The following is a 13670-nucleotide window of genomic DNA, read 5'->3' as shown; positions in this document are numbered from 1 at the left end:
AATTCTGCTTTTAATTTACTGACCCCAAAAAATCTGTTTTTGGTATTGCCTAACATTTGTGTGTGAGTGAGAGACAAAAAAAACAAAAAAACAAAAACAAATCTTGAAAGACGGCAGAAGCAAGCATGGTGGTCAGAAATGAAAAGTACTGTTTAGGCTTCACATTCACATGCATAACATAAGTTAAACAACAAACACATGGTCTTTTCTGGCAGTTCACTGCCTCAGCTTAGTGATGTCACTGTGATCTTTGTGAGGCTGATAACGTCGTTATTTTTCTTCTTTCTGAGGATCAGAGCACCCTCATAAATAAAGACATTCATTATTTTTGCAGCTGAATATAAAATCCATTCTTTTTCATGAACTAATGCCTTAACTTGTTTGAATGTTTTTAATGCTGATGTTTTATAGTCAGTAATTTTTTTTTTATGAATGTTGACTTTTTAAATGGTGGCTGTTTTACTTGGGACAAAAACTTTTTGAGCATTCATTCAGTTCCTTGTATGGGTGTATAAATTATACACAATGTTCAAATGGGATTTAAGATAACAGCAGAAAAGCAGACATATGGTGGAAAAAGTCTGAGATGCCAGTGTTTAGTTTTTGGATAGCTAAACCCCAGATCTGAGAAATGTCTGCTTTTCATCATTCCAGCTCTAATGTTGGCCTGGATCCGATTTTTGTGCTCCTGGACTGAGGGGTAAAATGTCAGCAGAAAGCAGCACCGGGTCAAACCATCAGCTCCAAAATCCCACTGAGATGAGCTGAGAATTGACATCAGTGACTAGGCTGATGCAAACTGAGCCAGCAATAAAATTGCAAGAGATCTTACATCACACAACTAGCTCTATTGAAAGTATTGCAATGTACTATTCTGATCTCCCCTTTTTATAGATGCAAAAAATGTAATATTATACAAAAAAATTGAGGTCAAAATACAGTAAAATATTATATTAGGATTATTAATATTTGTTTAATGAAAATGGATCTGGATAAATTAAATGCCTCTGGGACTAATGTGCAAATTCCAAAACTACAGTAGTTTGTATAGCCACCTAAGGCTGGGTGTAAAAGTGAGTCAGTCCCTGTAGTTTCCCATGCTGTAAATATCCAACTTTACAGCAGCACATTTGTCTACAGTAAAAACAATAACATCAATGACCGAGTAGCTCATCCAGCTCTTGTTTCATATCAATTCATAGGTTATTGCACAGAGGGTAAACCAATGCTGTATAAGAATAAAAACAGAAACTGACTTTCAAACAATGAATCAATCAATCAATGTGATATTCAATAATAATCCATCAAATTGTTCTGTGTTTAATTGATAGAGTTGTGCTATTGATAAGTTTATTAACTCACACAATCAGCAGCTTTTTGATACTTTTCCTTCGTGCCTTCAGATATACTCAGCTTTATTAACATAGGGAATTTTTCAAGTCTTATTGACCAAAGTGCTTAAAGAACACACTTTTAATTCTACAGTGCTTTTCCTCTTACACACACACTCCTGTGTCCATATTTTATCTTCTGTTGTAAAATCAGCTGCTCTACTGTCAATACAGTTTTCAAAAACTGCAACTGGTGTCGAGTGACCCGGTGTCACGGTCGGATGGTCCTCACTGGACACCCTGCCTGCTGTGTGTACTGTTTGGTGTTGTGTGAGTCTGAGTCAGATGGACCCTAGTGTGTGGGACGCTCGCAGTGGGACCCTAGTCATTGGGACCCTGGTTCAGTGGGTCAATGTGTCACGATAAGTGGCTAGAGAGGAGGTAAGTAGTCGAGTCAGCACGTGGTGTGGGAGTGGCTAAGTGTGTGTGTGTAGGTATGTGACTTGGTGAAGCTGTTTTCTTGGTGTTTCCCCCTTGCACCTCCGCTTGGCAGCTCACACACCTGTGCCTAATTGTCCATCCAACTGCCACTAATCATCCTCCATTTTTTTTTTTTTTTGCCTGTCCCATTTGGTTCTTTAGCCGTCAGAATTGTTGTCTGAAGACCAACAAGGATACCAAATGGATTTATTTTGCCAAATGGATCATCATGGCATTGCCATATTGGTCCATTTGATCAAACTTTGTTGTTATTATTTACTTTATTTTCAGTTGTTACAGATGGGACAGACATGACTGGGGGATAGGAAAGGGAGAAAGAAAGAGAGGAAGGAAAAGAAAAACAGAAGGGAAAAGGGACAGTGAGAAAGGGCACTTACAAAGACAAAGAGAAAAAAAAAATCTCCTGGATCACCTGTTGAGAGAAAAAGAAGAGAAAACAAGCAAAAAAAACAAAAAAACAAAGCAACATACTAAACACAACACCATCACGTTAATCTAGCTAAGTGTGAACAGCAGTAAATACTAAATATTGAATGTTGTTGTGCAGCACGCAGGACAGACAGCGCACAATGTGCTTTGAAGTAGCAGCTAAGAAAGGTGTAGTTTATGTCTACGAACAGTGAACACCCGTGTGCACACCTGTGTGGATCAGCGCAATTGTATACAAAAGGTTTCCCCATGTAACGGTCTGCTAGCGGGTGTGGAGGGCCATAGCCCCGTCCCCCAGGGCATGAAGCAGGCATGGAGGAGATCCAGGCTCCAGACATCCAGAGGCCCCAGAGTGCGAGAGCCCAAGGAGTACCACCGGAGGGGCATCCGTGCCACCCTCCTGGGAAGGGCTGAGGAGATCCCCAGACGAGGGGTCACCCAGTAGCCATCAATCATCCTCCATTTTGGGGCTGAGGGATTTAACGGTGTGTCCAGATGGCAGTCTACGCTGGATTGTTCCACTAAGCCTGGTAGTACAATGTGCTCGGAGAAACATCCTGTCGTAGTCTGGAATGACCACAAGAATCTTGCCTACCTCCAAGCGGCAAAACGCCTGAACGACCGACAAGCCAGGTGGGCCTTGTTTTTCACACGATTTAACATGACCATAACTTTCAGACCAGGGTCCCGGAACACAAAGCCCGACGCCTTGTCACGCCAGTTCGCGCCGGACACTGACCCGGGGCAGAAGGAAAGGCTATTCTGCTCACTTCCTGCATTGTAGAGGGAAATAGAGAAAGTGATCCGGGATGCCCAGCAACAAGAGCCTGACCCAGGTACAGGTCCGGAAGGCAGAACATACGTCCCCTCAGCAGCTTGGAGCAAAGTCATCCACATGGGGGCACACCACGAGGTTTGCTTGTCATTCTGGTAAGAATTGTACCATCTCCTTTTTACGACGGTTGTTTTGGTGGCCCTCTCTCACTCAGGATGTCCGGGAGTATATGGCGGCATGCCCTGTGTGCGCCCAGAATAAGACGCCTAACTCACCTACATCAGGCCTCTCCCGACCACTGCCCATTTCAAGACGACCATGGTCACACATCGGACTGGACTTCATCACCAGCCTCCCTCCATCCTCTGGTAATACCGTGATACTTAACATCATTGACCGTTTTTCTAAGGCTGCTCATTTTGTTGCTTTAGCTAAACTCCTCACCGCTCTTGAGACTGCCCAGCTCCTGACCCAGCATGTTTTTTGCCTTCACGGCATTCCTCAGAACATTGTCTCCGATCGGGGAAACAAGTTCACCTCCCAGGTTTGGAGGCAGTTCTGTGCTGAGCTTGGCACCCAGGTCAGTTTGTCTTCCGGTTTTCACCTGCAGACTAATGGGCAAACAGAGTGGGCGAACCAGGAGATGGAGGGCATGTCATTTCCTCCAACCAGTCGTCATGGAGTGAGCAGTTGGTGTAGGCCAAGTACGCACACAACTCCAGCACATCAACCGCGACGGGAGTCTCGCCTTTCGAAGCATCCCTGGAGTACCAACCCCCGCTCCTCTCGATGACAGAAGGAGAAACACCACATGAGGCGCTGCTGACAGATCTGGCGGGCGACTAGGGCAGCCCTGCTGAGAATGAGTGAACAAAATAAGAAACTGGTAGACCGCTCTCGCATCCCCACACCGGCCTATCGGGTAGGCCAGCAGGTATGGCTCTCTTCTAAGAACATTCCTCTTCGGACAGAATCCAAGAAGTTGGCTCCTCCGGTCCTTGGACCTTTTTCAGTGCAGGCCATCCTGAACCCAGTGACTGTCCAGCTGGCTCTCCCACACAACATGAAGGTACACAATGTGTTTCATGTGTCCCAGATTAGGCCGGTTTTCTGGTAAGCCTAAGCCTGGTAGTAGAGTGTGCTCGGTATTTGTGACGTTGCGTTGGCTAGGTAGCCCTCTCACCTGTTGTTTTTCGCTCGCCTTTCCTAGGAGTTAGAGGATGGAGTGGATGGTTGAGGAGCAGAAGCATGTTTGGATTATCACTGTGGAAAGTCACCTGCACTGCCACTGGGAGCTAGGAGGAGAACACTATTGGGACTTTTGCACCTTTTTCATATTGGGACTGTTTTTGTGAGCACTGTAAATAAAACGCACTGTCTGCATTCATCTAGAGCTTGGTGACTGGGTCCTTCTTTCCCATTAACCCTGATACCTGGGTACAAAGAGATTAAAGTCCCCCCCTGGGTGCCTCTACATCATAGCTAAGAGAGGGCAAAGGGTAAAAGAAATATAGTTGAGTAGTAAAAATAACTGTCATAATGTTTGAGTTTTGTGTTGTGTGTGTGCACATGAGCCATCTTCAACCTTGGCAGTTTTGTGTTGTTCTGGAGGCATGCAAAAAGATAAGAACTGTGTTGGGAACACATCATACACATAGTCCTGAATCAGAAAAACAGCATTAAGTGTTGTAACTGATAAACACAGAACCATGATTTATATGCGGTTTTACTGATCTTTACCACAGTTACACAACTCTTTAATACTGATCAAACTATATCAAACATATTAATCCTAAATATGTACCACTTACCATAACTTATATGTGGCTTCACTGAGGGTTGTGGTCAGTTGCTCAATACTGGTGTTTTGAATATGAATAAAATAAATAAAAATAATTATGTTTAAGTTTACCAGTATAATGAATCAGAAAATAGAATAACAGTGATTCTAATAACAGGCCTCCCTCACTGAGAGCCTGTGTATCTGTAGTGCAGGATGACTGTGAAAGAGACACACTGGGGCCACTAATTTCAGAGTTGTCTGACTTATAAAATGTATGATTTCATAAAAATAAGTTGCATAAAATAAATCCAAATAAATAAATGGTGATTGACAAACAGTTTTAAAAATTAAAAGGAAGCATTCCTCTGCACTTGAATTAAAACGGGATTATGTTACAGTAAAAGCCATCGTAAAATGTGCTACAGACATGATAACCAGCTTCATGTGAGCACTTATCCCGTACGTTGAACTTGCCTGACATTACAGGCCTCAGGTGAAGTAAACTGTTCCGGTGATGCTGAGTTTTTACAGTTCTGCATTGGTTTTCTAAGTAATTTTAATTTATTTATATCATTTTGATTGTTGGTACTAGTTTTAGTTACGGTTTACAGCGTGGGATTACTTGTTTCAGTTTAGCTTTGTCATTGTCCTGTTGTATTCATCTCTGTGCTTCATCTTGTGTTTTGGTTGCATCCTGTTTTATTTGATAGTCCGTTTGTGTCTGCTTGTGTCGTACTGCTTTCCCAGCTGCCAGTGTGTTACCCTGCATCGCCTGGTTTCTGTTTTTTTGCATTCTGGACAACATTTAGAAATACTTCCTGCTGTGAATATCCTAGCACAGATTATTAGGTATAATCAAATTTCTGGGTAATAAAAAGAAAAATGTTACAGGAGACAGACACATTATGAGGTAGACTGACCCCATATTCACCCTTCATTATCTGTTTTGTGTGTGTGTGTGTGTGTGTGTGTGTGTGCGTGTGCGTGTGTGTGTGTGTGTGTGTGTGTGTTTGCTGTTATGTGTGTGCATGTATGTTTGTTGGACAGAGATTACTCAATTGCTATTGTTGCCAGGTGGAACAGCAGCCAACCTGGTCATCTGAAAAAGGAAACAATGTGGTTATTTGTTTATTAATACTTAATGTAAGTCAGATAGTATTGTTTGGTCAAGTGCAGCAAGAAGATGGATTACTTTGGTCCATTTAGCACCACTCCCTCGTCTTTATTCAGCAGCTGTCTAAGTCTAAGACGTCGAACTTTTGCCCTAGGGAGTGGTTCCACTTTCCGGACTAAATTATAATAAAGTCTTTATTTTTATAGCCCTTGCAGATGCTTTTAAAAGTTAATGGAGCGCTTATTAAGCCTAACAAACAAAAGGTACAGACAGGATTATGCAGTACAAGCAAAAGAGATGAAAGCTATGAGAAACACTGTAGTAATGAAAACTTAAATAGATATCTGATCACCTGACAACATCTTTAGTTATGGGGAATGCCATTTCATTTCAAAATTAATAATTTAAGGTAAGTGGATGATTTTTGCAGTTATAAAGATAACAGTACAATAACTGCTTTAAAGACTTACACAGGTGCACTGATGTTGACTGATCAAAAATCACTTCATGGAGTATTAGTCATATGGTCCTAAAATGAATAAATGAATTTTATCAACCAAAACAGTAAAATATCAATACTTTAGTTGATATTATCATGCCTGTTATCTGTTCTGAACACATGCAGTCATGAAAAATAACATTTTCACAAGTCTCTATACATTACTGTGACAAACTGAGCATTTGAAATAGTATTTTTTATATTACAGACTAGCATGTCCAGTTTGGTCTCATATGTGATCTGTAAAATGGATTGAACATTAAAATGTTTAAGAAAGTAAGTTCAACACAATTGTTACTCAGCTAAACAATCTTGGATTGTAGAAAACTGTAACAGTTTAGTCTTTATTGAAGTGCTGGAGGCCTACTTCAGTTTTCTTCTCTATGAAAAAGTTCAGTTAAATTCAATTCACTTTTATTTATATAGAGCCAAATCTCTCTATATATTATACAGTAACCCTACAATAATAGAAAAGACTTTGCTGCCACTTCATGGTGTGTATTTTTGCTTTTGTCAGCTACATCAGGCTGTAGCTACATACCTAATGCCTATTTACAGGTTTCTTTATTGGTGGATTTTGGCTGCACAGGGAATTGAAGACCACAGTCTTGGTCTAATATCAATAATCACACACAACAGTTCTTCCATACTCCCATTTTCTGCTGAGTGTGCCATTTTTAAGTGCCAAGAACAGCTTTTACACTCTTAAAAATAAAGACTGTGGATACACAGTAGCTGCTGCTTATAAAAAGCAAACTAATATAAAACAGACCCAAGTTTTATGATCTACAGGTTTACCTTAGGGTACTGTTTCTTTCATTTTCATTGGCTGGTTTTAACTTTTACGATCTGCCTTCAAATGATCATTTACTGACTGATGTTGCTGCTGGTGAAGCATATTTAAAATTTACTTTTCTTATTGGTTTCTCTGCCAGGATGCATCACTTTTAACTTCTCAGTTGTTGTCTGTCCCTCTTTCTGCCGAATGTAATGAAACACAATAAAAGCTTCAGTGTAGGCACCTCACACATTTATCCTCCATCAATTCCCACTTTATGACGGCAGGCGAGCTTTACTGAACATCATGAGCCAAATCGTTTCATTATGGCCCCGAAACAGCCAATTATCAAACCATTTAGTGCAATGTCCAAAACCATTTCTTTTCTGGAGACAAACCAAAAATGCTACTGCTTATTATGGGCAGAAGGTGAACATACATTTATCTACAAAGGTTGCATCTATAAACAGCACTGACCCAAGAAAACAGCTGACAAATAGCACAGTGTTGCCAAAACTTGAGAGCAATAAAATCTGATATTAAATGTGGTAGATTAAAGATTTTACTGCTCAAGTTTAGTTCAAGAGAAAAGTGTCTGGCTAGAAATAAGTGTTGCAGTTCCACCACTGGAATGTAAGCACAAATCCCAGTGAGGATATTCAATACTCATCTGAAATGATGAAGTCTGACGAGTACAGAGCAAATATAGCTCCCTTTGGAAATGTGGTTAATATTTCCTTTGTCTTTTTTTCCTTTTTGGTTATATGCTTTTAGTCAGCTGTCTTCGCCTGGGAAATTAACTTCCTGCAGGTGCAAATGCATCAGCAAAAATCCAATCTTAGTATTTTACTGAAGCCACTCTGTGACCAAGAAAACATATGCTTCCTTCTCATGCAGTGAAAAATGTTTGAAAGAGAAAATCCATTAAAAAAAAAAAGAAAAAAAAAAGGCTGTAGGATTTCTACTATAGCTAGCTAATACTACTATAGGTAGCTAATAAGGTTTTGGCCATTGGCTGATCCTGCAAGTGTCAGCAGCTTCAAGATTATCTGCTAATATTTAAAAAGCCCAAATTAAAGAATATGCATGTTTTACTAGTTTGGGTTCACAGGGATTCAGTTGAAATGTAATGATTTCCAAGTGGAAACTGACCATTTGAAAGCTGTTGTGACCTAAGAAAATGTATGTGACACATAAGACTTAGTCATGTTGTTTTCTGATTGCTCTCCAAATACAAATGTGCGTGCATATCCCTTCCCATGGAGAAATGTTTTCCAGTAAGAAGAATTAGCTATGGCTAATTCAGTTTAATGTTTATGTAGCAGATTAAGTCTTGGCATATGTCTGTTCGTAGGCGGCTGCAACAGGGTGACTTTATTTCTCAACTTACCCTTCGAGTTTTTGGCCAGTACAGCATTAACTACATATGTCTGGGAAGTAAGCTGCTCACAGATGTTTTTTTAAGTGTTTCTGCCTCATCAGCAGTTGACAAAGCATTCAGCTGCACGAAAGAAATGCTCTGCTCCTTCTGGTTTATAGATTGAAATGACAAGATAACAACCCAAACATACTGAGCCACAGCGTATAGTTCTCAATGAGCCAGAGAAACACATTTTTGTGGATGTATGCATACATGGGTGGCAAGGTTTGGTCTGACTGTTTTATAGGATTTTTCCTGCATAGAGGTATTTTTGTTTTTAGCCAGAGCCAAAGGAAATTCGCCATGTTAATAACGCAATTTTAAGCAGCTGTGCTACTTTGGGTTTTACAGGTATATAATGCATTTTGTGGTCATTAAATTGTAATAAAGAACAAGAAAATACAGATTTCTGACAAATAAAGTAACACAGATTAGGAAAAATACATTTTGGCAGAAATGTGGCCCAATACTTTTCTAAGGCAGCTGACGTTTGTCTATACCTGTGGGGACGTATGAATAGGCATGTTGCATGTGTGTATTTACATTGTGTCACTTTGGAGAGTTCATGTGTAATGGTTCGATACAATTCAGTCATGTGGGGAAATACAATAACATGCACTTGGAGCCTAGTTTTATATCAAACTTTTGCTCCATAATGTTGTATTTTTACAAATGAGGCTGTAAAATTGTGAGCCTGCTACATTAAATTTAACTACGATCCTTGGGTAAACCTATTGGAAATAAATGATTGTTATTTTATCAACAAGAAGGAAACGATGCATGATACCTCATCCTTGTCCACCAATAAGGACCAGCGTTGCAGCTGTGTATGGGTGTGTGAACATGTGGGTTGGTGGGGCCCAAGGTCAATGACTCAATGATGCTCTCTTTCTGCTTCTTGAATCTGCATCTCTATCTCAGCATCCTTCCCATCACCTCAAGCCCCATTCCCTTTGCCAATCAGTAAATAGCTGACATTCAGATGTGTATCAGTTAATGGAATTTTTCAGCAACTCTATTAGTAATTTAAAATAGAGTTCATCTCCAGTCAAGATTTAAGGCCAAGGATATTTTATTGTTATATACTGATAGCAATGACAAAATGGGATATTTAAGGATAAAGCTGCATATGAAGCTGCGATTCAAGAAGACAGATTAAAGGATGGCAAAACACTGCTGTCCAGCTCCAATTCCAAAACAAAATAAAATAAAATTGCTTTCCCTGTCTAAATTCCATGAGGATGATGTCATTCTGTTCCCATGTTCTGTTTTATTGAAGGGCGGTTAGTCAGTAGGCATTGCAGTGATTTTGATTGGATGTCTTAAAAGCTCAACCAGGGAAAAAATCTGCATGTAAATTCAGTGAAGCAGAAATAAATTCATTCTACTTCAGTTCTATTTAAATAGCACCAAATTACAACAGCAGTTGCTTTAATGTGCTTTATGTTACAACAAACCTCAACAATCAGACGCTTCCTATGAGAAAGCACTTGGCAACAGTGAGGAAGAAAAACTCTCTGTTAACCGGAAGAAACCTCTGGCAGAACCAGACTGCCAGACTCAGGGAGTGTACATTACATTGTTTGCATTTTAAATACAGGGGTCATCCATTTTACATAAATACATAAAATACAAATGCATTTGCTGTCCTTTGTTTAGAGTAAATGGTAAATGGCCTGCATTTGTATAGCGCTTTACACTACATTCAGTCATTCACACACTGGCGATGGCAAGCTACATTGCACTGACAGAGGCGAGGCTGCCGGACACTGGCGCCACCAGGCTCTCTGACCACCACCAGTAGGCAAACATGGGGTTAGTATCTTGCCCAAGGATATTTGGCATACAGCCAGGAGGCAGCCTGGGACCGAACTACCGACCTTCTGATTGGTGGCAGACCTGCTCTACCACCTGAGCTACAGCCACCCGACAAGAGTAGTCCGTCAAGCCCTGTTGCCATATGTCCTAAAGCTTGGCTGCACATCTCAGTAATCATGTTAGCCAAGACCTTACCAACATTCCTGCATATTCCCTCTTATAGTTTACATTGCAGGGAATTTGGCCTGTAGTTAACCCAGTGCAAACTGCTTTAATTTCCTGAACTCGCCTTCCTGTGTTACATGAATCATAGACTGTGATATGATTCTGACTGATTGGATTCTTGGCATTTGACATTTAGTTCCTGTGGTCAGGAGGATGTAACCAATGAGCAATCAGAGGTGATAGAACAGAAAAAAAGACAACAGGAAATCCACTGTACCATCATTTATTCACACCAGCTTTAAGTTAGTGGTGTACATAGACACAGCGGGCTTACTGCTCCTCACTTTTCAATTTCATTTTACTACTGTACTAGGTATGACTGTGCAGTGACAATAAAGAGTTATCGTTCTTTATCATTCGCTTACCAATACCAATTATGTAAATAGATCAATTTCTGTTTTGCCATTTGAGGATTTTTCTTCATTGACTTTTTACTATAATGATGTACCATCTGAAATTTAAGTTAGTAGTAGCCCCAACCGTAACCCTAACCTTGCATAATCAGAATGTGTACATTTTGTTTGTATTCACTTTTCCAAAGTCTTAGTATTCAGTAATGTTTTTTCCCCCCAAAAAACAAAAATCATCTGTGTTGCCTTTTTCCAAAATCTAAAGTTTAGGTTTATCAACTATGGAAACTGAGACCTCGGAGGATTATTAAAATGATGAAGTTGTGATAAATAATAGCGTTGACTCCCGTCCTACAGCCTCAAGTAAGAGGCTGACTTGAGGCTGACTCTAATGTAAAGCAAACCATAGTCTTAACTATATTTACAGTACATGGATAATTTCCTGCATATAACTGCCAAACCTCTGCTCAATAAAATCTTTGCATTTCTATTTGCATGATTCTCTTGAATGCACATTTTGAAAATTTAACCTGTATGGACGGTTGTGGATTGTGTTTTTTACACAAGTTGTTAATATGCTTTGCTTATGTGTTGCTCACGCCCAGGTTAGTCTGTGGTGTTTGGTGTTGTGGGGGTAACTCTGCGTGAGAAGCTGGGCTGTGTTGGAAAACTTTCTCAGAGCAAATAATACTTGAAAATGTATCTGACAATGTGACAAAAAAACACTCAACACAGGCAAGGACAACAGTGCAGAATGTGAAGACAATTATGGAAAAGGGGGAGGGGGGGCAACTTCTTGTGTCATCAAAGGCAACTAGAGATAGTAAGTGCAAAGAAAATAAACTCAGGAGAGGACTAGATATTATCAGTAGCTAAGTCACTGCAGAAAAAACAAAATGACAGATAATGATCCATAAAGAAAACATGCTAGCTTGATGAAAGCATAGCAAAAATGCTTTTTAGCTTAGTCACCAGGTACATTGTGTACTAAAGGAATTCTTCTCTCTCTCTCTCTCTCTCTCTCTCTCTCTCTCTCTCTCTCTCACACACACACACACACAAACACACACACACACACAATCGACAATTAAAATATGACTTCGGGTGTGCTCCACTGCCACAACTGCTACTACTACAGTACGGTGCTGGAACAAAACTTGGATAGTTTTTGTTGAATTGCTGGACAGAGAAAAAACTACACAATCATCAGTTTTATTTATCTTGTATAAATGAGAATTTATTCAAAAACTTACAATGTAAATAATAATAATGTACAACACAAAAATGTCACATAATTCTGAAAATCTTTAAAAGCTATAAAACTGTCGCCTTTCATGTTTAAAGGGTTATATTAAGTGACAGTTCTTGGCATTGTTAACAATAGCAGAAGCAGTAAACCAGCCTGGATCCAGAGAACAGGATGTAACTTTATTAAGATGTCAAATGTGCAATTAGTCTTATTTGAATCTTTTGCTAGAACTTGCTAAACAGGTTGACAGGTGCAGACAGGCTGGCGCATAAACATCCACGCACACACATTACTGAAGCCTTTTACTTCATTTCTACGGTCAGGGAGTATATAGGGGCAGCACGGTGGCACGGTGGTTAGCACTGTTGCCGCACAGCAAGAAGGTCCTGAGTTCAATTCCACCATCAGGCCGGGGTCTTTCTGTGTGGAGTTTGCATGTTCTCCCCATGTTTGCGTGGGTTCCCTCCGGGTACTCTGGCTTCCTCCCACCGTCCAAAGACATGCAGTTTGAGGGGATAGGTTAAATGGATAATCCAAATTGTCACTAGGTGTGAATGTGTGAGTGAATGTGAGCGTGAATGGTTGTCTGTCCCTGTGTGTTGGCCCTGCGACAGACTGGCGACCTGCCCAGGGTGTACCCCGCCTCTCGCCCTATGACAGCTGGGATAGGCTCCAGCGCCCCCCGCGACCCTGGAAAGGAGAAGCGGATGGATGGATGGATGGATGGGAGTATTATTTTATTCTTCAAATCTCCAAAAATAACAGAATATTAATATCTGATTGCTTAGCCCTGTTATGTAATGACACCTCAAGTCAGCGGCCTACTGACATAACTAAAAGTTTGGTATTGTGTAGCAAATGCTTCTTTAGACCCTTATGTTACAAGGGTTTCTTTGTATTTTGGTCCACTGGGCTTCATTCATTTGTGCACAGAAATGAAATAGCTGCATATTCAATTTTGCTTTAATGAAAATGTACTAGTAAAAGAAAAATATGATAATTTTTACTCTGTGCACATTCATAGTGGATGTGAATCAAGATAAGAATGAGGTGTAGGCTTTCAGCTTCATTTTAAGGAGTTTAAAAAGGAATACCTAATGCTGTACTTCTGTAAAACCCCTTGAATTAGATCTGAAAGATCAATGTAGATGCGTATGGAGGTCAAATACAGAAAAATATGCCATTGTCCAAAAACTTATAGGGTTTCAGCAGCAACTATCAACTGTTCATCAGCAAGAACAAGTAAAACAGTTCTACAGGCAACTACACGTGCTCAGACCATAACTCCATTTCTCCATGTGTTTTCCCACATTTTAGCTCTCTAATAAAAGTTATTTTTATTACATCTCTTTATACTCCATAACCCCCTTGACTTTAAATTTTTTTTTTAAATTTAGC

General features: G+C 40.1%; 1 long non-coding RNA gene across 1 annotated transcript; it reads left to right on the top strand.

Moving 5' to 3' along the window:
* The first annotated feature begins 2662 nt into the window (after positions 1-2662).
* LOC109195101 (uncharacterized) lies at positions 2663-4336 on the top strand. The gene is made up of 3 exons (XR_002056777.2): positions 2663-3404; positions 3647-4105; positions 4247-4336. It is a non-coding gene; the product is annotated as an uncharacterized LOC109195101 (long non-coding RNA).
* Positions 4337-13670: the final 9334 nt, after the last annotated feature.

The sequence above is a fragment of the Oreochromis niloticus genome, linkage group LG17, assembly GCF_001858045.2.
Source record: "Oreochromis niloticus isolate F11D_XX linkage group LG17, O_niloticus_UMD_NMBU, whole genome shotgun sequence".
Lineage (NCBI taxonomy): Eukaryota > Metazoa > Chordata > Actinopteri > Cichliformes > Cichlidae > Oreochromis > Oreochromis niloticus.
Note: the sequence above shows the minus strand (reverse complement) of the source record. Positions and strands in the feature narration are given on the sequence as shown.